The following is a 22250-nucleotide window of genomic DNA, read 5'->3' on the forward strand; positions in this document are numbered from 1 at the left end:
TCGATATACATTATGTGAAGCTGCTCAAGGCCTTATGCCGCCGAAGGGAGCTTAAATTATCAAAACGACCGATCGGGTCGTTACATTCTCCCCCTCTTAAAACAAACGTCGGTCCTCGAACGTGCCAAGATTTGCATCTAACTCATCAAATCACTAAAAGCACACTTCCAACATACACCCATGGGTGATCCCACATCACCCCAATCTACATAAGCCTAACGACACCATATCAACTACAATTTAACCTTTCTACCAACACCGATAAGCCTCATACCCCCAAATTCTCACCTTCTATTCATTTACAAAAGACCCGATTCTAAATCCATATCCGGTATCAGTCTCAACCAGCTGCACCAACTCATGCCTACACCCACAAGGTACGACCACATAACATAACACACCATACATAGGCCCTTAATAATACTTCTGATCCCAATAGCTGTCCGAAATCAACCCAGCACTGGCAATTAGCCTCATATCCGATAGAAATCTATTTCAAACCTCCAAAACACTGATAATAATGCAAGAAACACGAAGACCTCATAATTTGACACCAGAATCACCAAGCCACAACTAACACTATCGGGCACACACCCCGCAAGCTAAAACTCAAGAAGCACAGAACGAAATTGACTGAATATGAAAAGAGAAACACATAAGGAAACTACCAAACAAGCCCGACAGACACAACTCTCTATCAATACTAACCTATAAAACAATATAACAAGGAAATAATTAAAGCATATGAACAATCACAAGGGTCCCATCCTGATATAACTTACATCGCGGTACTCAGCCCGGTTCAAACATATCGAATCATAAGAGATCACGAGGGTCTCGCCCTCAACTCTAAATCACATATCGAATATATATCATACCAATTGAAATCTTTCACTAACTCCGCTCTCCCAATAAATCACAACATTCATTGAACTCTCACCCCGGTAGAGTATCAAATCACAGCTCGTAACCAAAATACTCAGGAAAAATCACATCAAGCTTACCATGATGAACAACAAGGACTCACTTCTAGACTCACCACTCTCAATGATGAATAAAAACAATGATAGACATGGGCTACCACTCATAGAATCTCCCAACAGGAGCAAACATGAAAATAGAGTGCAAAGCATGAAACTCACTCATAAATGAAGTAACAAATAAGGGATTCGTCTCGACCAACAGAACTAATGAAATACAAACGGTGCCCCTATGTAACAGATCAAAACATACTTGTATGATAATATCTGGCACAGCGGCCTCTAGCCTACTATATGAAACACATTAACAGGTCGGGCCTCCCCCTCTTGGGCACCCTCTACTCACCTGAATAACTCACTGTGACAGACCTGCCCGAAGCCTAGGATAATGTGGCTGATATCTCCATACTCATAGCAACCTCTCTGTTGACGTGGATGTGGAAACTGAGCAGTACGAGTATTTTGAGACCCATGAGCACCTGAAATACTGCGCGAAGCCGGAAGTGCAACTGAACTGGCTGACCCACCAAACTCCTACTATGTCGTACCCTGCCTCCAAAATAAGGACCGGTAGATCTCTCCGGTCTACGAGGCATCCTCGCCTCCCTGTACTCCCTCTCCTGATCTCGTTTGTTCTCTTGCCCCGGTCCCATATGCCCTCTAACCAGCGAGCGATCCCTACCACCTACTGAAACGAAACATATGACTCTAACTCTTGAGCCATGCTGAACTGAAGCGACCAAGGCAGGTGCATGCCTGGCCAAATCACTGAATCTGACGGCATACCCTAATACTGACATAGTGCCCAGACGCAACTGCTCAAACTCCGCGCGACATGCTTCCCGAAGGGACTGAGGTACAAACTTTCTCAAAAACATCTCTGAAAACTGAACCCGTGTAAGTGAAGCTGCATCGACTGGGCTACCCAACTCATATGCCCGCCACCACTGATGAGTTGCTCCCTTAAGTTGGAACGTAGTAAAAGCAACCCCACTCATTTCAACAATATCCATAGTGCGGAGGATGCTATGGCACTTCTCCAGAAAACCATGTGCACTCTCTAAACCCAAACCGCTGAATGTAAGAGGGTTATATCTCTTGAGCCTTGCAAATCTAAGTTGCCCTTCCTCGGATGCCTCTGCTCTGACCATAAGCTAAACTGGAACCACAGCCTGTGTCACCATGACACCTGGAACCTGACCAACGTGAAGTCACTACTCTGGAGTGTGGGCGGCGGGAGTCTGGGCTCCTCCCCCGGTCTGTGAAGTAACTGGTGCAACCGGATATAACCCCGCCTGAGCCGATATATCAAACATGCTCAGGAACTGTGCTAAAGTCTCCTGAAGTTCGGGGGCAACAGCAGGCGCCTCTGGTACTTGCCCCCCAACTAGAACTACTAGCGTCTCCCCAACTGCTGCTCTGGTAGGTGCCTTAGCTGCAACACGTGCTCTTCGCCGGCCTCTGCCTCTGACCATAGCGGCATCTACTCTGGGGGTAACATCATCAGGAACCGCAGCTCGTGTCCTCACCATTTGTGAGAGAATGGAATGGTAAATTTCAAACTCCAAGATCAATGAACTCGCACGATAGGAATGAAGGAAGTGAAATTGTCCTAATAGCTCCGTAGCCTCTCGAAGATAAGTACAGATGTCTCCGCACCGATCCGCAAGACTCTACTAAACTCGCTTATGATTCGTAGCACCTATGAACCTAGCACTCTGATACCAACTTGTCACGACCCAATTTTCCCTCCGTTGGCTATCGTGATGTCACCTAGTCTTAGGGACTAGGTAAGCCTAACATTTACTGAGTAACAGCAATAACAAAGGAAATCTAACAGTCTCGATATAAAAATCTTTACAAAATTTATAATTTCCCAAAACCGGTAGTACAAGTCATAAGCTCTACAGAGTTTACTACAACTTCTAAAAACAATTGATCGGAAGTAAGTAAAAACAGTGTAAATACAAAATAGGAAGGTGACTCCGAAGCCTGCGACAAAGCGGCAGGTTTACCTTGAGTCTCCTCAGCAAGGATCTGCACAGCTACTAACGATCGATACCTGGATCTGCACAAAATATGCAGAAGTGTAGTGTGAACACACCACAGCGGTGCCCAGTAAGTATCAAGACTAACCTCGTTGAAGTAATGACGAGGACTAGTCAAGACACCCACTGGTCTAATAAACTGAACAAGCATAATCATAGGGATGACAAAACATGACATCTATCTAAGGACCCCGCGATATGGCTAACGACATAGCAACTACAATAAGGAAGGAAAAACAGCAAGTAACAGTGGAACACCAGAATAAGACACATGAGAATGAACGGAAACACAACCCAAATCCGAAAATCACAATACAGTAAAGGCAAGTAGTAACTAAGCAACTGCAATAGTTTTCACATCAGGTATCAGTCAACAAACCCCAATAAATTAGTCAAATCCTTCAAGTGTAAAATTTCACCCATAAGTTTTTTTTTAAATTGAGGTCTTTAGAATATAATCCTTTCCAATAAGAAATTATTTATGAAATATACTTCCTTAAAATAAATATCTTTCAAACATAGTTATTTCAAGATAAAAACCTTTCAAATATAAACTTTTCAAATAATTAGCCTTCAAACATAGTTCTTTCAAGATAAATACTTTTCAAGTATAATCCTTTCAAATAAATATCTTTCAAACATAATTCCTTCAAGATAAATACTTTTCAAATATAAACTTTTCAAATAATATCCTTCGAGTATAAGTCACCCTGTGACACCTAAGCATGGAAGATTAGCAGCTCCCAACATAGATATAACCACAGGGAATCTACCGGGATATCGTCCCGTACTCCTGAATTAATTATGCAGTATAAGGGGGATCTCCCGAAATATGTCCGTAGTCCCAAAATAAATATGCAGTATTATTGGATCTCTCAAAATACGTTCGTAGTCCCAAAGTAAATATACAAGACAGAGGGATCTCCCGGAATACATCCGTAGTCCCAATTTAAATATGCAGCGCAAATAACAGAGATAACAACTATAACACGGTAGAAACCTCGTACATCACCACAACAAGTACAAAAGCAACAATGACAGAGATGCAAAGTACGGCGAGCAAATCAACTCAAGAACTTAAATCACAAGAACGGTAGAACTCATTCACAAGGAGTAACCACAGTAAAGAATGCTAGGCACAAGGAGAACAGCTTAACAAGGGAAAACAAAATAAAATGTAGCAACGATTCTACAATATTCAAGTCAACAATAAGAAGCCAACACGAGTCAAATAGTTCCAAATAATTACAAGTCAACTAAGATATAGGTTATCTAAATTCCTTTTGAGGTTGGGAAATTATGAGGAATATTCAACAATTCAAGTAAGGATAAGCAGCGGAAGATAATCATAACTCCAAATAAGACTAAACAATTATAGGATGAGAAAATAATGATTTCAATTAAAGATAAGCAGTTATGAAAAATATAGCACGACGATAGAAGAGGTAAAATCTTTGGTTAAGTTCCCTATCGTCGTGCTATATTTTTAGCCTTTTAGTTCCCCGGGCCCACGACTCGGAATCGGGTAAAAGTTACCAATTTAGAACACCCATTCACTCACGAGACCACTCGTACAAAAATCATCTAAATTTGATGCCTAGAACTCGATCAAAACTCAAAATTTTGATTGGGAAACTTTTCCCACCATTTATTACATTTCTCACCCAATTACCTTGATTAAATGAGGAAACCTATAATAGATTAATGCAATAAAAACCAAATGCGAGTAAGAAATCGTTACCCACAGATTCCTCTGAAAATCCCTCAAAGAATCGCCTTCTCCCGAGCTCAAAATCAAAAATGGAGTGAAAATGAACTAACCCTCGATTCCAACCCCTTTTCAGCTCAGCAATCCTCCCACATGCGATCATTTCTCGCACCTGCACCTACCGCACATGCGGTCTAACCAGTCGTACTTGTGGAAGTCACTAACTCTCACAGTCTCTGCACCTGCGAGCCTTCTGCGCATCTGCGAGCTTCGCAGATGCGGAACCTCCTCGCACCTGCGACCCAAGGCCAACTCTCAATTCTCGCATCTGCGCTTCTATCTCCGTACGTGCGAGTCCGCACCTGCGGTTCCCACTCCGCAGGTGCGAAACATCAGACACTAGAAAAACTACAGTAATGTCCTAAGTCCAAAAATTCATCCGTTAAGCATCTGAAACACACCCGAGGCCCTCGGGACCTCAACCAAACATACCAACCAATCCTATAACACCATACGATCTTAGTCGAGCCTTCAAATCATATTGAACAACATCAAAAACATGAATGGCGCACGAATTCAAGCCTAAGGAACTTTGAATTTTCCAAATTTTACAAATGAAGCCGAAACATATCAAACCTAGTCCGAATGACTTCAAATTTCACACACAGGCCACAAATACAAAAGACCCAATTCTGAATCCATATCCGGTATCAGTCTTAACCAGCTTCACCAACTCATGCCTACACCCACAAAGTACGACCACACAACATAACACACCACACATAGGCCCCTAATAACATTTCTGATCCCAATAGCTGCCCGAAATCAACCCAGCACCGGCAATTAGCCTCATATCCGATAGAACTCTGTTTCAAACCTCCATAACACTGATAATAATGCAAGAAACACGAAGACCTCATAATTTGACACCCGAATCACCAAGCCACAACTAACACCACCGGGCACACACCCCGCAAGCTAAAACTCAAGAAGCACAGAACGAAATTGACTGAATATGAAGAGAGAAACACATAACGAAAATACCAAACAAGCCCGACAGGCACAACTCTCTATCAATACTAACCTACAAAATAATATAACAAGGAAAAAATTAAAGCATATGAACAATTATAAGGGTCCCATCCTGATATAACTTCCACCGTGGTACTCAGCCCGGTTCAAACATATCGAATCACATGAGTTCACGAGGGCCTCGCCCTCAACTCTAAATCACATATCGAATATATATCATACCAATTGAAATCTTCCACTAACTCCGCTCTGCCAATAAATCACAACACTCGCTGAACTCTCACCTCGGTAGAGTATCAAATCACAGCTCGTAAGCTTACCGTGATGAACAACAAGGACTCGCTTCTAGTCTCACCACTCTCAATGATGAATAAAAACAACGATAGACACGGGCTACCATTCATAAAATCTATCAACAGGAGCAAACACGAAAATTCTGGACGCGCTAATTCAAGCCTAAATCTACTACGGACCTCCAAAACACATTCTAGATGCGCTCCTAAGCCCAAAATCACCATATAAAGCTGCTGACATCATCCATAACTCATTCCGGAGCCATTTACACAAAAAGTCAAATTTCGGTCAAATTCTCACCGCTTAAGCTTCCAAATTTAGAATCATTCTTCCAATTCGATTCTGAATCATCCGGCAACTGAATTCAACCATGCACGTAGGGCGATATACATAATGTGAAACTGCTCAATGTCTTATTCCACCGAACGGAGCTTAAATTATAAAAATGACCGGTCAGATCGTTATAGTTGTCATACAACTTTTCTAAATCTTCTCTAAGTTGATGTGTGTGTTTCGATGAGTTACTTTGTTGTCGAGGAGTAGCAGTTATATAGTCGAAGTTTAGATTTTTGTTGAAATTGGTTTTAAGCTTCAAAAAGGTGGATTACATATGGTTCCAAACAGATATTTGGTTTCTTTATTTTTTTGAAAACCGACTGTTTCTTTTTCTTGATAATATTTGGTTTAATATCCTGGAGAAAAGTAAGAATATACCAGTAGTGAATAATGCGTTTGACAGATAAAAACAAAAACCCTTTGATTAGGGTCTATCATAAAGCCATAAAAGCTTATACAGTGCTCTATACAATCAATACAACATCATACCATAGATCAAGCATATATGAATATTCATAGATTTTGATATTTGGTTTAAAGTCTTAGAGAATTTTTAAACCATAGATCATATTCCTAAATCAGATAATTTAGTGTGAAACCTTAGCGAAATCAGACTTAGAGATTTTGACCGATCATATTCCTCTTGCACGAAACCACAAATCATAATCCTCTTGCACTAAATTGGCTGATTTAAGGTCTTAAGAGATTTTGGCTCTCGGATTCAAAATACTCGTGTAAGGCACGAACATAGAGACTAGTTATTATAAAAGCACGAATAATTTATGCTAAATATGAACGACTAAATGTCCTCGAAACATTGATCGACTTTTATAACCTTAAATATTTGCATAATTTAAGGATATAATTATAAATAACCTAAGGCTGAAATTCTTTTTCAATTATAAATCACCTAACTGTAAATCACATATTGAAAATTGAATTTTTAGATCAAATAATAGTTATTCCCAAAGTGCATCAAATAAGGAATTGGGGAGACCTGTCATTCTCCTTGTTTGAATAACCAACGTGACAGACTGCAATTCAAAGCTTTAACGAATACCAAAAATACATTAATGAATAGAGAGTTTGATTATTTATCCAAATAGGGAGATCTACAATATTGATGTGGATTACTCCTCACCGCTCCTATGCATGTTTTAGAGGATAGTAGCCTACTTCTTCTTGGATAACAGGTTCTTCATATAGTAACCTTCTTCTTTTTAAACAATAATATGTTTCGTTCAGTTATTCTTCTTCAATTTGTATGGGATTTAGATTTATTGTATGAATCCATGTAGAAAAAGAATAAGCCAGTTATTTCTCTAAAAAAAGTCATATATTATTCCACACTATTCATCATAAACTTTTTCGGGAGTATTGGACATAAATTGTGATATTATTATAAAAAGAAGCAAAGTTCTCCAAAGATATTATTAGTTCTCCTTGTCGCCCCCATTCTCCAAAATAGAGTAATCCTTTGGTTTAGGATCATGTATATGAATTAGACATCATCGTACTTTATTTTAGGGTCATATATAGGTTGTTTCTATGTACTCTTTTACTGCTAATAGTTGTGTCCAGTTAAATTTTTATTCATCTAATTGTTGGACCATATATTATCTTAATATAGGAACACATGTATTAAGCCACTTTTTACAATATCTAATAAGTTATCTTCCTGGATAATAAATTATTTTGCTATATTGAGCATCTTGATATTTTGTAGAAAATATATAAATTATTCAACAAAATTAAATATTGTTTTACAACTGTGATGACCCAAAATGTCATCTTTAAATTTGATAATTAATTATGTGTTCTAAGACCTCAAAAAGTACTATTTATCACTCCTCGACTTGCGTGCGCAGTCCGTACAATTTTTCGAAAAGTTTTTATGTGAAAAATTGATTAAAATATGAAATAGAGCTTTAAAACTCAACTGAGTTGACTTTGGTCAATATTTAGAGCAAACGGACTCGGATCAGTATTTTGACAATTCCGATAGGTCCGTATCATGATTTGGGACTTGGGCATATGTCCTAAATCGAATTCCGAGGTCCCTAGCCCGAGATATAGAATTTTGATAAAAAATTAAAAGTTTGAAAGCTTGATGATTTTAAGAATTGACCGATGCTTAGTCTTATTAACACCGGGTCCGTATATTAGTTCAGGAGTTCGGTATAGGTCCACTATAATATTTATGACTTGTCTGTCAAATTTGGAGAGAAACAGAATTGATTTGACGTGATTCGGACGTCCGGTTATGAAAATATAAGTTTTAAAGTTTTCTTGAATATTTCATTCGATTTGGGGTTCAATTCATAGTTCTAGGTATTATTTTGGCGATTTGATCGTGCGAGCAAGTTTGTATGATATTTTAGGACTTGTGTACATGTTTGGTTGGGAGTAAGTTTCGGATAGGCTACAGGGTGATTTTGAAATTAGAAAATCTGGTTTTTAAGCTTCTGTTGTCATCTGGTGCATTGTGCTTCGCGATCACGAAGCCATTCCTGCGATCACGAAGAGGAAATTGTGAGTCGTGAGTTTTACCCTTCGCGTTCGCAAAGATAGGCACGCGATCGCGGAAGGCTAACTCCCAGTGCACTGCGAACGCGTGGGCAAAGCTGCGATCGCGTAGAAGAAATGAGGCAGAAGCTGAAGCACTAAATTTGTGCTACGCGATCGCATAAGCCTGTACGCGATCGCGTAAGGTTGAGAAAATTTTCTCTACGATTGTATAGCCATTTACGCGATCGCGTAGAGTTAATAAAATGGGCAGCCAAAATGTGCTTTGCGATCGCAAACAATTATCCGCGATCGCAAAGAGTAAATTGCACCTAGGCAGAAATTGTGCTACGCGATCGCAAACGAATTTCCACGATCACGATGAATAAAAATCTGAAAAATAGAACTTAAGTTCTGAAAATGGGATTTCGACCCATTTTCAACCATTTCTAATTTTTGAGCTCGGGTAAGGCGATTCTTGGGCGATTTTTACGGGAAAATATTGGGGTAAGTGTTCCTTATCCTATATCGATTATATTTCATGATTCCATACTCATTTACATCATGAATCCGTAAATTTATTGGAGAAAATTCAGATTTTTATAAAATCTTCCAAAAATGAAAATTTAAGATTTGAGTGTCCATTTGACATCGAAATTTGATAATTTTTGTATGGTTGGATTCGTCTCGGAATGGGTATTCGTATTTCATAACTTTTTTCGAGATTTGAGATGTGGGCTCCACTGTCGAATTTTAAAATAAATTTCGGATTTTTATCCGAAAAATTAGTAAATTCATATGGAATTAATTCCTATGATTCGTATTGAGTATATCGAATTGTTTGTGAATAGATTTGACGCTTTTGGAAATAAATTCAAAGGGAAAAGGTGTGGTCGAGTAATTGATTGAAAATTTGTAAAGCGAGGTAAGTGTCGTGGTTAACCTTGACTTGAGAAAATAGAACCCTTAAATTATTTGTTATGTGAAATGCATGTGAACGACGTATAGGCGAGGTGACGAGTGTCTATACATCGTTAAATTAATTATTTGCATAATTATTTAAAAATCATAAATTATTCTAAGATACTAATTAATTGTTATAATAATTATTTCTCTCCTATTCTTTATCAAATATTAATTCTTGAATTCCTGCAATAATTGTTACATGCTATTTGATTTATGCGTCTTAATTGTTATTTGACATTTAGCATACTAAATATTAAACTTCCTATTTTCTCTACAATTTTCATAATTAATTGCTAATTACCATTATTTGTTCATAAATAAATCATAATTATTATATGCTTGTTGTTTTAAAAATTTTATATTATTTGTTGCATTTATTGGGGCAATTTCTTCTATAAGAATTGGTAATGGATATATTAGAGGAGAGGGTTGCACGCCGCAACAGAATTGACTGAAATGAACATATTGGGGGATCGGGTTGCACGCCGCAACACACTTATTAAAAAGTTTATATTGGGGGATCAGATTGCACACCGCAACAGACTTATTTAAAAGTCTATATATATATACTTGATTAAAATAAATATTGGAGGATTGAAAATGAATATATTGGGGGAGCGTTTGCATGTTGCAACAGAAATTGGTTAAAATAATAATTGGTTATGACTACTGAGTTGGCTTTAACTTTTATAAATGAGTTACCTGATTTATTTCTATTATTTATTGTTGTTACTAATATTGCGTACAGGTTAATGTAAATGACCCGCCTTAGCCTCGTCACTACTTCGTCGAGGTTAGGCTCAGCACTTACCAGTACATGGGATCGGTTGTACTGATACTACACTCTGCACTTCTTGTGCAGATTTCGGAGTTGGTCCCAGCATCGCACCATAGACTTGCTCGGATTTCAGCTACCAGAGGAAACTTGAGGTATAACTGTACAGCGTCCGCAGTTTTAAAGTCCCCGTCTACTTTACTTTAGCTGTGTGTTTGTTTCCAGACAACTTTATTTTATTCAGATATTTATTTGTATTATTCTAGAAGCTCGTGCTCTTGTGACTCCAGTTCTGGGATGGTATTTAGACACCGCTATTATTATGGATTTTTCATTACATTTCAGACTTTGCTTCCGCATTTGTTTCATTGATATTAATAAATTTAAAAATTATTTTAAAATGGATCAGAGCACTAGGTTACATAGGTCTCACGAGTCGCGAGCAAGCTTAGTAGAGTCTGAAGGATCGGTACGGAGACGTCTGTACTTATCTCTCAAAGGATATGAAGTTTAGGAATAATATCACTTATTTCTTATTCTGTCGTGCGAATTTATTTTATCATCGATGATTGAACCATTCTACTCTTATTCTCTCGCAGATGGTGAGAACACGTAATACATCTACCGATTGACAAGGACCAGAGCCCCCGGTGGCAACTATGGCCAGGGGTAGAGGTCGAGGCCGAGGTCGTGCTAGAGGCCGAGGAAGAGGTAGAGCTCAATTTAGAGATCGAGCAACTACACTTGTTGTAGAACCTCAGGTGGATCTTCAGGAGGAGGTTCCAGTTCAGAATGTACCGGTTGGACCAGTTCAGGTCCTGGAAGGATTCATAGCCACTCCAGTGCTTCAGGACGCTCTAGTCTGTTTGATGAGTCTTATGGAGGGTGTGGCCCAGAATGGTAGATTTCCAGCGGCACCAGCCATCTCACAGGCTGGGGGAGGAACACAAACTCCCACTACTCCCGCTCTGGAGCAGATGGCTCCCCAGAATCAGGCTCCAGCAGCCCCGCCAGTTGGGGTAGTTCAGCTAGTTGTTACGGCACAGACCGGTGATAGGCCCGCCATATCTTTTGAGGCCTTATTGAGAATGGATAAGTTTACTAAGCTCTTTCCCGTTCACTTCAGTGGTACACCTCCTGAGGACCCACAGGATTATCTCGACCGCTGCCATGAGGAGCTACGGAACATGGGTATAGTTGAGACCAATGAGGTTGATTTTGCTGTATTTTAGATGACGGGTTCCGCCAAGAGGTGGTGGAGAGATTATACATTGACCAGACCAGCTGGATCGCCTGCACTTACATGGGAGCAGTTCTCTCAGCTATTTTTGGAGAAGTTCCTTCCTATCACACTGAGAGAGGATTACCGCAAGCAATTTGAGCATCTACAGCAGGGGCAGTATGACTGTTACTCAGTATGAGTCCTATTTTGTGGATTTGGCCCGTGATGCTCTCCTTTTACTACCTACTGAGGGAGAGAGAGTGAGGAGGTTTATTGAGGGACTCACTCATCCTATCAGGCTTCAGATGGCCAAGGAGATTGAAAGTGAGATTTCGTTTCAAGCGACTGCTAATGTCGCTAGGAGGATCGAGATGGTTCTTGCACAGGAGAAAGGGCAAAGGTCTGATAAGAGGCCTCGTCAGTTTGGTAGTTTCAGTGGTGCCTCGTCTGGAGGTAGGGGTAATTTTGGTAGGGGTCATCCTCCCATACCGTTTCATTCAGCACTTCATGCATCTCACGGTGCTTCAGGGAGTCACGGCCCTATTATGCCTTACTCTGGGCAACCAGCATTTAGTGCACATTCAGCCCCTATCAGTGTACCACCACTACAAAGTTACTACAGTGGTTATCCGGCCCATTCAGGGTCAGCTTCAGCTTCAGCAACCATGGCATCAGGATGGGTGCTATGAGTGTGGGAACATTGGTCACATCAGGAGGTATTGCCCTAGATTGGCGAGTAACAGATCTCGACAGGATTCTCGTGCCATCATACCAGCACCGGTTGCTTCACCGCCTGCTCAGCCAGCTAGAGGCAGGGGTCAGGCAGCTAGAGGTGGAGGCCATACCATTAGAGGTAGAGGTCAGACCGTTAGAGGTGGAGGTTAGCCAGTTAGAGGCTGTCCCAGAGACGCAGTTCAGAGTGGTAGGGCTCAGCCCCGATTTTATGCTTTTCCAGTTGGGCCTGAGGCCGAGTCATCTGATTCTGTGATCACAGGTATTATTCCAGTTTGCCATAGATATGTTTCAGTTCTATTTGATCCAGGATCTACTTATTCCTATGTGTCCTCCTATTTTGCTTCATATTTGGTTGTGCCTTGTAATTCTCTAAGTGCTTCTATGTGTGTATCTACACCAGTGGGAGACTCTGTTGTAGTAGATTATGTCTATCGTTCGTGTGTGATTACTATTGGTAGTCTTGAGACTAGTGTTGATCTTTTACTTCTTGATATGGTAGATTTTGATGTCATCTTGGGTATGGATTGGTTGTCACCATATCATGCTATATTGGATTGTCATGCCAAGACAGTGACCCTAGCCATGCCGGGGTTACTGAGGTTAGAGTTGAAAGGAACTTCTGGTCATTCTGCCAGCAGGGTTATTTCTTATATAAAAGCTCAGCGTATGGTCGAGAAAGGGTGTCTAGCCTATTTGGCTTATATTCACGATCCCAATGCGGATGTTCCTTCTATGGACTCAGTACCAGTTGTTCGTGAATTTCCAGAAGTATTTCCTGCAGATTTTTCGGGGATGCCACCCGACAGGGATATTGACTTTTGTATTGATTTGGCTCCGGGTACTCAGCCCATTTCTATTCCACCATACCGTATGGCCCCGTCGGAGTTGAAGGAATTGAAGGAGCAGTTACAAAACTTGCTTGATCAGGGATTCATTAGACCCAGTATCTCGCCCTGGGGTGCACCAGTATTATTTGTAAAGAAGAAAGATGGCGCTATACGGATGTGTATAGATTATTGGCAGTTGAACAAGGCCACTATCAAAAACAAATATCCGTTGCCAAGAATTGATGACTTATTTGATCAGCTTCAGGGTGCCAAGGTATTTTCGAAGATCGATTTGAGGTCTGGTTACCATCAGTTGAAGATTAGGCCATCTGATGTCCCTAAGACAACTTTTCGGACTCGATATAGGCATTACGAATTCCTAGTGATGTCATTTGGGTTGACAAATGCCCCAGGAGCATTTATGGATTTGATGAATCGGGTGTTCAAGCCCTATTTGGATTCTTTTGTGGTTGTATTCATTGATGATATCTTGATTTACTCCAGCCATCGAGAGGAGCATGAGTAGCATCTCCGAAGTGTGCTTCAGACTTTGAAGAATAATCAACTATATGCCAATTTTTCAAAATATGAGTTTTGGTTAGACTCAATTGCCTTTTTGGGGCATGTTGTATCCGCAGAAGGCATAAAGGTGGATCCTAAGAAGATTGAGGCTGTTCAGAATTGGCCTAGACCTACTTCAGTTACAGAGATCCGGAGTTTCCTGGGTTTAGCAGGTTACTATCGTCAGTTAGTGGAAGGTTTTTCATCTATAGCAAGCCTATTTACCAGACTGGCCCAAAAAGGTATCCCATTCAGATGGTCAGACGAGTGTGAGTTGAGCTTTCAGAAGCTCAAGACCGCTTTGACTACGGCGCCAGTGTTGGTATTACCCACAGGTTCAGGATCGTATACGGTATGTTGTGACGTATCTCACATTGGGCATGGTGCAGTATTAATGCAAGATGGCAAGGTGATTGCATATGCGTCACAGTAGTTGAAAGTTAACAAGAAGAATTATCATGTTCATGACTTAGAACTGGCATCCATTGTTCATGCGCTAAAGATTTAGAGGCATTACCTCTACGGTGTCTCGTGTGAGGTATTTACTAATCATCGTAGCCTTCAGTATCTGTTCAAATAAAAAGATCTTAATTTGAGGCAGAGAAGATGGTTGGAGTTGTTAAAAGACTATGATATCACCATTTTGTATTACCCCGGAAAGACCAATGTGGTGGCCGATGCTTTGAGTAGAAAAGATGTGAGTATGGGCAGTCTTGCGTATATTCTGGTTGGTGAGAGGCCATTAGCTGCAGATGTTCAGACTTTGGCTAATCAGTTGGTGAGGTTAGATGTTTTAAAACCCAGTCGGGTTTTAGCTTGCACAGTCGCTCGGTCTTCTTTATATGAGCGCATCAGAGAGAGGCAGTATGATGATCCTCATTTACTTGTCCTTAAGGACATGGTGTGGCACGGTGATGCCAAATAGGTTGCTATAGGGAAAGATGGAGTTCTGCGAATGCATGGTCGTATTTATGTGCCTAATGTTGACTGGCTTCGTAAATTAATCCTCGGAAAGGCACACAGTTCCAGGTATTCTATTCATCCAAGTACCGCCAAAATATATCAAGATTTGCGGCAACATTATTGGTGGAGGACAATGAAAAAGGATATAGTTGCATATGTAGCTCGGTGTCTGAATTGTCAGCAAGTTAAGTACGAGCATCAGAGACCTAGTGGTTTGCTTCAGAAGTTAGAAATTCCTGAGTGGAAATGGGAGCGTATCACTATGGATTTTGTTGTTGGACTCCCACGGACTCAGAGAAAATTTGACGCAGTTTGGATCATTGTGGACAGGTTGACCAAGTCAGCACATTTCATTCCAGTGACAGTTACCTATTCTTCAGAGAGGTTAGCTGAAATTTACATTCGTGAGATTGTGCGCCTACACGGTGTGCATGTGTCTATTATTTCAGATCGAGGTACGCAATTTACCTCACACTTCTGGATGGTTGTACAACGTGAGTTAGGAATGCAGGCTGAGTTGAGTACAATATTTCATCCACAGACAGACGGACAGTCAGAGCGCACCATTCAGATATTGGAAAATATGTTTCGCGTTTGTGTTATAGACTTTGGAGGTTCTAGGGATCAGTTCTTGCTTGCGGAGTTTGCTTATAATAATAGCTACCAGTCGAGCATTCAGGTGGCTCCATATGAGGCATTATACGGAAGGCGATGTCGTTCGCCAGTTGGCTGGTTTGAATCGGGAGAGGTTCGATTATTGGGTACTGATTTGGTACATCATGCTTTGGATAAGGTCAAAGTTATCCAGGATCGACTTCGTACAACTCAGTCTAGGCAAAAGAGTTGTGCCGACCGTAAAGTTTGTAATATTGCATTCATGGTTGGAGAAAGAATATTACTCCGGGTTTCACCTATGAAAGGTGTAATGAGGTTCGGAAAGAAGGGAAAGTTGAGCCCTAGGTATATTGGACCCTTTGAAATTCTTGAAAGGGTGGGTGAAGTAGCCTCCATGCTTGCATTACCACCTAGTTTATCAGCGGTTAATCTAGTGTTCCATGTGTCTATGCTCCGAAAATATCATGGTGATCCGTCCCATGTGTTAGATTTCAGCTCAGTCCAATTGGACAAAAATTTGACTTACGAGGAGGAGCCGGTGGCTATTCTAGCCCGACAGGTCTCACAGTTGAGGTCTAAGAGTTATCCTTCAATTTGGGTGCAATGGAGAGGTCAGCCGATAGAGGCATCTACTTGGGAGTCCGAGTCAAATATGCGGAGTAAATATCCACACTTATTCACCAGCTCACATACTTTTTCTAACTTCGTTCGAGGACGAACTTTTATTTTAGAGGTGGAGAATTTGATGACCCAAAATGTCATCTTTAAATTTGATAATTAATTCTATGTTCTAAGACCTCGAAAAGCAATATTTATCACTCCCCGACTTGCGTGCGCAGTCCGTACAATTTTTCGAAAAGTTTTTATGTGAAAAATGAATTAAATTGTGAAATAGAGCTTTAAAACTTAACTGAGTTGACTTTGGTCAACATTTTGAATAAACGGACTCGGATGCGTGTTTTGACAGTTCTGTAGGTCCGTATCGTAATTTGGGACTTGGGCGTATGCCCGAAATCGAATTTCGAGGTCCCTAGCCCGAGATACGGAATTTTGATGAAAAATTAAAAGTTTGAAAGCTTGATGATTTTAAGAATTGACTGATGCTTGGTCTTATTGACACCGGATCCGTATTTTAGTTCTGGAGCCTGGTATAGGTCCACTATAATATTTATGACTTGTCTGCTGAATTTGGCGAGAAACGGAATTGATTTGACATGATTCGGACGTCCGGTTGTGAAAATATAAGTTTTAAACTTTTCTTGAAAATTTCATTCGATTTGGGGTTCAATTCGTAGTTCTAGGTGTTATTTGGCGATTTTATCGCGCGAGCAAGTTCGTATGATGTTTTAGGACTTGTGTGCATGTTTGGTTTGGAGCCCCGAGGGCTTGGGTGAATTTCGGATAGTCTACGGGATGATTTTGAACTTAGAAAATCTGGGTTTTGAGCTTTTGATGTCATCTGGTACATTGTGCTTCACGATCGCGAAGAGGAAATTGTGAGTCGTGAGTTTTACCCTTCGCGTTCGCGAAGATAGGCATGCGATCGCGGAAGGCTAACCCCTAGTGCATCGCGAACGCGTGGGCAAAGTTGCGATCGCGTAGAAGAAATGAGGCAGAAGCTGAAGCATTAAATTTGTGCTACGCGATCGCATAAGCTTGTACGCGATCGCGTAAGGTTGAGAAAATGTTCTCTGCGATCGCATGGACATTTACGCGATCGCGTAGAGTTAATAAAATGGGCAGCCAAAATATGATTCGTGATCGCAAACAATTATCCGCGATCGCGAAGAATAAATTGCACCTAGGCAGAAATTGTGCTACGCGATCGCAAACGAATTTCCGTGATCGCGGTGAATAAAAATCTGAAAACAGAACTTAAGTTCTCAAAATGAGATTTCGACCCATTTTCAACCATTTCCAATTTTGAGTTCGGGTAAGGCGATTCTTGGGCGATTTTCACGAAAAAACATTGGGGTAAGTGTTCCTTATCCTATATCGATTATATTTCATGATTTCATACTCATTTACATCATGAATCCGTAAATTTATTGGAGAAAAATCAGATTTTTATAAAATCTTCCAAAAACGAAAATTTAAGATTTGAGTGTCCATTTGACATCGAAATTTGATAATTTTTGTATGGTTGGATTCGTCTCGGAATGGGTATTCGTATTTCATAACTTTTTCTGAGATTTGAGATGTGGGCTCCATTGTCGAATTTTAAAATGAATTTCGGATTTTTATCCGAAAAATTAGTAAATTCATATGGAATTAATTCCTATGATTCGTATTGAGTATATCGAATTGTTTGTAAATAGATTTGACGCTTTTGGAGACAAATTCAAAGGGAAAAGGTGTGGTCGAGTAATTGATTGAAAATTTGTAAAGCGGGGTAAGTGTCGTGGTTAACCTTGACTTGAGTAAATAGAACCCTTAAATTATTTGTTATGTGAAATGCATGTGTACGACGTATAGGAGAAGTGACGAGTGTCTATACGTCGTCAAATTAATTATTTACATAATTATTTGAAAATCATAAATTGTTCTAAGACACTAATTAATTGTTATAATTATTATTTCTCTCCTATTCTTTGTCAAATATTAATTCTTGAATTCCTGCAATAATTGTTATATGCTATTTGATTTATGTGTCTTAATTATTATTTGACATTTAGCATACTAAATATTAAACTGTCTATTTTTTTCACGATTTTTAAAATTAATTGCTAATTGCCATTGTTTGTTCATAAATAAATCATAATTATTGTATACTTGTTGTCTTAAAGATTTTATATTAATTGTTGCATTATTGGGGAAATTTTTTCTATAAGAATCGGTAATGGATATATTGGAGGAGCGGGTTGCACGCCGCAACAGAATTGATTGAAATGAACATATTGGGGGATCGGGTTGCACGCCGCAACAAACTTATTAAAAGTCCATATTGGGAGATCGGGTTGCACGCCGCAACGGACTTATTAAAAGTCTATATTGGGGGATCGGGTTGTACGCCGTAACAGACTTATTAAAAAGTCTATATTGGGGGATCGGATCGCACGCCGCAACAGACTTATTTAAAAGTCTATATATATATATATATATATACATACTTGATTAAAATAAATATTGGAGGATTGAAAATAAATATATTGTGGGAGCGTTTGCACGCTGCAACGGAAATTGGTTGAAATAATAATTGGTTATGACTGCTGAGTTGGCTTCAACTATTATAAATGAGTTACCTGATTTATTTCTATTATTTATTGTTGTTACTAATATTGCATACAAGTTAATGTAAGTGACCCGCCTTAGCCTCATCACTATTTCGTCGAGGTTAGGCTCAGCACTTACCAGTACATGGGGTCGGTTGTACTGATACCACAATCTACACTTCTTGTGCAGATTTCGGAGTTGATCCCAGCGGCGCACCATAGACTTTCTCGGATTTCAGCTACCATAGGAGACTTGAGGTATAACTGCACGGCGTCCGCAGTTCTGAAGTCCCCGTCTACTTTACTTTAGCTGTGTATTTATTTTCAGACAGCTTTAATTTATTCAAACCTTTATTTGTATTATTCTAGAAGGTCGTGCACTTGTGACACCAGTTCTTGGATGGTATTTAGACACCGCTATTATTATGGATTTTTTACTACATTTCAGACTTTGCTTTCGCATTTGTTTCTTTGATATTAATAAATTAAAAAATTATTTTTAAATGGACAATATTATTCTAACGTTGGCTTTCCTAGCAAGTGAAATGTTAGGTGCCATCACGGTCCGAAGGTGAGAATTTTGGGTCATGACAATAACTGCTATATATTATTAGCTTGTAGATAATATATAGATATCATCACAACAATGACAATAAGTAAAGCACAAGGGCAAACAATTTCAAGTGTTGGACTATATGTCACAACATTATTTCTCACATGAATAACTACATGTTGCACTTACAAGAGAAATATAATATCCATAACATAAGTTCTTATCATGGCAAAGCAACCAAATTATTAGAAGGAAACATACCCAAGGAACATCACCGATGAAGAAGTCTTAGATAAGATATCATCAAATTGCATATCTATAAGCTATAAGTACATAATAGTATTATCTAACTAACATGGCTAAATTTATTATTTTGCATGTTCGGATGATGATGTTCAGTCAGTTTGAATTCACGTATTATGTAATGTAATAACATATTGCGTAATTTTAATAATTGTAGCGTTATATATGATTGTTGTAGAATTTATATTTCTCTAATTAATTAAATTTGGTATCCTTTCATATAAAGAATTGACTAAAACTTCAGGTGTTATTATTTACGTGCAACGTACGTTCATAGAAACTAGTTATGTTAAAAGCACGAAAGCCCTTAGCGAAATGTCGTTCGTCTTTTTTACCCTTTAAAAATTGAGTTCACACTGGAAGAAATAGTCATTTTATTATTTTATTATTATTTATAAATAGACATTTAATTAATCTCCTACTATTTAGGAATGGTCATTTAATTATTCTCCTAATATTTTTAAACTATGAAAGTTTGTTATTTCCCTAATATTTAGGAATAGTCATTTTATTAATTTCCTACTATCTAGGATAGTCATTTAATTATTCTCCTAATATTTATAAACTAGGAAAGTTTTTCCTTCAACTCTATTTATATTTAGGAGTACCAAATTTCTTCTTTTAGGTTTCCGAGGAGATTTCTTTAGTTAATAAAATTCTGCCTATAAGTTTTAATTTTTCTTTAGTTAATAAAGTTTTGACGTAGGAAAGTTAGAAAAGTTTCGGCACTAACTTATTAGGACTAATTTTTTATAAAATATATTACGTGAAAAATGAGCCTTTTGAACTTATTTGTGGATTAGGAGTCTTTATTTTGTTAATAAAGTTTTCTTTGTCTATTTGAACTATATATAATTTTACCTTATATAAATTTTCTTTGTCTATTTACTCATAATTTCAAAAGCACATTATGTTAAGCAGTAAAAACCTAGAGATTTTACCTAGCAAATTAAAATTTATTGTAATTTAGTTTCTACGGATCCAATAATAAGGTATCAAAGGACTGTCGTAGGATAACATTTCTTCATTTTTTAGGCACTTGAACTTTTATCTGTAATTTTTCTAATTAGTTTATAAAGAATATTTCATAATGTTTAATTTTAAAGTTTTGTATGCAATGATATGATACACGAACCCCCTTAGAGAAATATCGTTCGCCTTTTTTACCCTTTAAAAATAGATTTTACATTGGACACAATTGTAATTTAAGTTACAATCCTAATATTTAGGATATTGAAATCAACTAAGTTTTTGATTATAAATTCTTTCCTTTCTGAAATTATATAGGAAGTCCTAATATTTAGGACTTTATATAAATCCTTTTCTTATTAAAAAAATATATTCCATATTGAAGTAAGAATAAACCGAAAGAATACAACTATGAATATTAGTCCATTGAAAAATTAGTCTATTTCAACACAAATCTCATAAAGAATACTTGGTAATTATGGATACCAACGTCCATTGTTGGAGATTATTATAAATACTTATAGAGAATTATTAAAGTAGAATTATTATACAGCTAAATGATTAAAACTTGAATTGAACACAACAATTACATATTGGATAAGAATATAAAATTTAAAAGTTTACAACTATTCCTTTATCTCTAATGACTATTATAAAATATATTTTCTCATGTTTGGTTACCAAACATAACTCCTTCTCACGAAAGTATTTTTCCGCAAATATTTTTGTCTTATAAACAATTCTCTACTACGTATAAATTATATTTTATGTATGTACTTTTCTTTTATTTTTTTTGTGTTGTCGAAATTTGATAGAACAAATAACATAAAATTTGTAATATTTCAAACCAATAGACATACGGAGGGATTATGACACGAAATAAGATAAAGAAATTCATGCACAATGTGATGTAACCAATGATAAATTATGATATAATACATGATGGATCGACTTTGTTGCTTCTGATTCGAGGACTTCTATTGAGTTTAACATTCATCATTTTTAAAAATTTGAATCTTTTTTCCTTTAAATTTTATTTTAAAACTCAAATATATTTTAATATAATATCTAGAAATGTTATTTTAAAAAAATTGTGCTCAATGATATAGGGTACACGCGCAATTGCACGCGTACCCTAGAACTAGTATGTAAAAAAGAGTCAAAAATCACAAAGTGGACCGGAGGGAGTACTAAGTAGTAAGTACTAATGCGTTTATTCCAATGTGAGGAATTCTACTAGGCATGAAATTTATGAGGGAAAAAACTTTTGAATTGATAGTCTAAAATAAATTCTAAATATTTGTGTTATTATAAATTGTTTTATTAAAAATAAAATAAAATTTTTATAAGTTAAGTTGCTTCTAAATAAAAAAAGATAGTATTATTTTTGTTAAGACAGCTAAAAAGAAAAATATGTCATATAAAATAGACTGATGAACTACCTTTATTACCAAAAAGTTCCTAATTTGGCCATGAACTTTGAAAAATCCTTCATATATAACCTTGTTTTCATGAAAGTATGCTAGATTTATCCTTTTAACTAACGGCATAAACTTTTTAGCATGTGTAATATGAAAAGATGACCAAATTTGTCTTTGAATAAAGAAGTCCAAATTTGCCCCTAAATTTTAGGAAATAATTAAAAT

Source organism: Nicotiana tomentosiformis, chromosome 11 (assembly GCF_000390325.3).
Source record: "Nicotiana tomentosiformis chromosome 11, ASM39032v3, whole genome shotgun sequence".
Classification (NCBI taxonomy): domain Eukaryota; kingdom Viridiplantae; phylum Streptophyta; class Magnoliopsida; order Solanales; family Solanaceae; genus Nicotiana; species Nicotiana tomentosiformis.